Genomic DNA, 2,373 nt, shown 5'->3' with positions numbered 1-2,373 from the left:
TTTTTTAGAGGAGTCTTGCTATGTTGCCTATGCTGTCCTGAAACTCCTGACCTCAAACAATGCTCCCACCACAGCCTCCTGAGTAAGTAGGGCTACAGGTGTGCACCACTGTGCCTAACTAGTTCATTTGTTTTAAAAAAGGAGTAAGTTAGAGATTTTGAGTTTTCTCTATTGGTTCCCCTTCCAACCAGGAAGCCATATTGGGGCATAACTGATAAATTATCAGAATGCTTGTGAAGAAACTCACAGAAAGGAAAGGGATACCTGCTCTAAGCAGAGAGGAGCTATCACCTTGAAATTGTCTCCAGAGGAGACTTCTGGCTGCTGTTCACTCTCCACTTAGGGGCAGGACAATCTCATGTCCTTTACGAACATATTAACTTCCTAGGCCTTTTATTAGCAAAGAGCTCTACCTCTGACTCAAGAAGCTCCTAATACCTTCCTTCTTGTTTCTCTTGTTGGCTCTGTATGGAGCTTACAGTTGGGACCAGCAGGAGGATGTCAATAAAATATGACACACATACACACATAAAATATATATACATTTATTGCAAAGTGATAATTTCTGTTTCTGTTGTCCCCAGTGTCATTTTTTTTTTTTTTAATTCAGGTCATGAAGTGGGAAAAGTACCAAGTAGCATAGGAAGACTCACTGAAAGCATCCTACTATGAAACTCTATTACCAGACTTGTCTACTTCTATGGATAAAAATTGGTTGAAAATCTTTGATTCATGATCCCACTCAATTGTCATTTGGCTAAATTACAATTGGGTGTGCTGTGTACAGGGGTGGGAGGTCGCTTAGGGCTCAGGTGTCCAGAGCGGGTGTCTGTATGAACATCCAGATTGAGCCAGTCTAGGCTCTACACATACAGTATTCTCCCCTAGACACGGGACTTTTACTCGTGCTCTAATTACTCCTTCACTTCTCTTCACCTACCCAAGTCTTCACATCTCTCAAGATCCAATTGTCAACTAAATCCTTTTCTAATTAATCTGAACAAGGATGATCTACCAGGACTTCAGTATGGGGTCACAAGCTGCTTGTTTTATGTATACAAATCTATTCTGTAGGTTTTATGAGAAAAGGATTATATCTTTATGTTTTCCATCTCAGGTCTACATATACAATGAGGGGAGGAAAGAAGAAGAGAAAACAAACCAAAAAACCCACTGGTGTCCAGTGATTTGTTTGATGAAAATAACATATGCAGAAACATCTTGTCTGTGATGGTCTTTAGCTAAGTATGAAAGCGCACAGAGAAGTGGAAGACGAAGTGAATGGTCAAGAAACTTGCTTTCTTTCATACTAAACAAATCAGTCCATTTCTTGAAAAAAAAAATTCCTGGGCTAATTCTATTAACTTCATGTCAACTGCTCCCCTCTGTGCCAGTCCAAATCACAAACATGAGATAAATGTTCAGAAGTCAAAATCTAGTCTTTAGTTTTAGAATCTCCAAGGCTTGGATAGGATGAGATTACAGATTTTCTCTTATGTGCTCTACAAATTCCCACTGTATGAAAACATCAGTTTTCCTTTTTTCTTCTCCTATCATCTAATCTTCAAAGAAGCTAGCACCTCTTTTTCTCCAGCACCACCCATATCTTCAATTTATCCTTAAACATCCGGAAAACAGAGGTATTCTCATTTTTCTCTGCTTATCCTCTCTCCCTTTCCTGTTTCCATGCTAGTGTCTTCTATTCTGTGTTTCTCCATTCTGTGTAGGAAAAATGAGGTTTCACATAAAAAAGTATCCAAAAACCATCAAAATACAAGCTGTGGTATCGACAAATATATGCAGAAAAGCATGGATATTCTGAGGGATAGACTGATTCATTTTTTAATTCATGATTCTGTCCCAGGAGCTTGAATGAAGTGGAGGCCTAAGACCACTGCTTCTCATCCCCGTATGTTACCTTCAGGGGGTCCACTCTGGGCAGAGGCTGCTTGAGTTTGAGAGCAGGCTCAGCTCCAGGTCCTCACCTGCACTGCTCTTCAGATATTTTCCCAGATACTCTCACCAACTAAGCTCCCTTGGGTCAATATGGTGACACGTGAAGGGTACCCAATGTTCTTCCTTATGCACTTATCATTTATTCACACTCAAAGAAAGATACATATAAATCGCTTTAACTTTGCCTGTGAAGCCAAAATATTTGTTAATAATAAAATGTGTAATCTCCAAATGCCCCGGATGACATTGCATTAACTGAATATTATTTAAAATTATGCTTCAGGGGGGAAAAAAGCTTTAATAATTTATGCCTTCTTGGCTTTTTAAATTTTCTCTTTATTGAATTTTGGCAGGGCATACTAAGAATAAATTGAATAAAATGAGACATTGCACATTGAGTATTAATTACCACACTAT

This window comes from Propithecus coquereli, unplaced genomic scaffold (genome assembly GCF_000956105.1).
Source record: "Propithecus coquereli isolate 6110/MARCELLA unplaced genomic scaffold, Pcoq_1.0 Scaffold84, whole genome shotgun sequence".
NCBI classification, from domain to species: domain Eukaryota; kingdom Metazoa; phylum Chordata; class Mammalia; order Primates; family Indriidae; genus Propithecus; species Propithecus coquereli.
The sequence above is the reverse complement of the archived record's forward strand: the minus strand, read 5'-3'. Positions refer to the sequence as shown.